The following is a 1,108-nucleotide window of genomic DNA, read 5'->3' on the forward strand; positions in this document are numbered from 1 at the left end:
CTGGCTGTCCTGGAACTCACTCTGTAGACCAGGCTGGCCTCGAACTCAGAAATCCGCCTGCCTCTGCTTCCCAAGTGCTGGGATTAAAGGCGTGCACCACCATGCCCAGCCTAAAAATGTGTAGCCCAGGCTGGCCTCGAACTCGTGATCCTCCTACCTCTGCCTCCTTCAGCAAAGACCCCCTTGAGCCCTTACCACCCCTGATAACCTGAGTGATGCTTGCTTTTGGTTTCTTAGCCCTGTGAAGCCTCTGTATGCCAGGACTACCCCATCACTTGTTTTTCTTTCATTTCCAGTTTGTCCTGGAAGTTACCATGTAGCCTCGGCTAAGAACTGATGACAATCGTCTTGAGTCTCCTGCTAAACTGGGGGATTAGTGTGAACTCCTGTGCCCAGTTCTCAGCAACTGTCTCCCCATTGCATTTTCTATCTAGCAGCCCTTTTGCACTCACACAGTCCTGAACTGGCTTCTCCTACCCTAAGGCCTAGGACCTTCCTCATCCCCAGGTCCTGGCTGGATTCTTGAGAGCTTTGTGGTTGCTTCTGTTCCTTGCACCCACTCGGGGGTCTAGCTGTGCTTTCTTCCTGGTTCTCTATTGGGTCTTCTCATACAACACCGTTTACCAAGGCTTGAGTCCCAGTTTTTGGTGGCTCAGAGAGCCTCCCTGCCAGGTCACCTTTGGCCACAGACCCTGCCCTTCACATAAATGGAGCAGGACAGACAAATGTTCTACAGTCTGTGCAAATCTTGATTGCCTCCTTCCCCTTCCCAGCAAGAAGCATAGGCACCTACCTTGTAGTACTCAATCTCCCTGCTTCAGCCCTGAGAACATTCCAGAACCTAAAGCCAGAGGCCTTGGCTGCCTCTCCCCTCCCTGCTACTGATGCTTCAAGAGGTAAACGTTTGGTCACTTTAACTCTCTGCTTTGGCTCAGGCCTCTCACAGGAGGCTCTGCCCAAACCATCTGCTGTTAAGGCACCTTCTTCCTTCCCTCCCTCCCTCCCTCCCTCCCTCCCTCCCAGGAAAGCAGCCATGCCTGATTAGCATGGTTGATGTGTGCTTGTCTCCACTGGGCAGCATCCCCAGGAGGTCAGAAGTGTGTGAGTA

Source organism: Mus caroli, chromosome 2 (genome assembly GCF_900094665.2).
Source record: "Mus caroli chromosome 2, CAROLI_EIJ_v1.1, whole genome shotgun sequence".
Classification (NCBI taxonomy): Eukaryota; Metazoa; Chordata; class Mammalia; order Rodentia; family Muridae; genus Mus; species Mus caroli.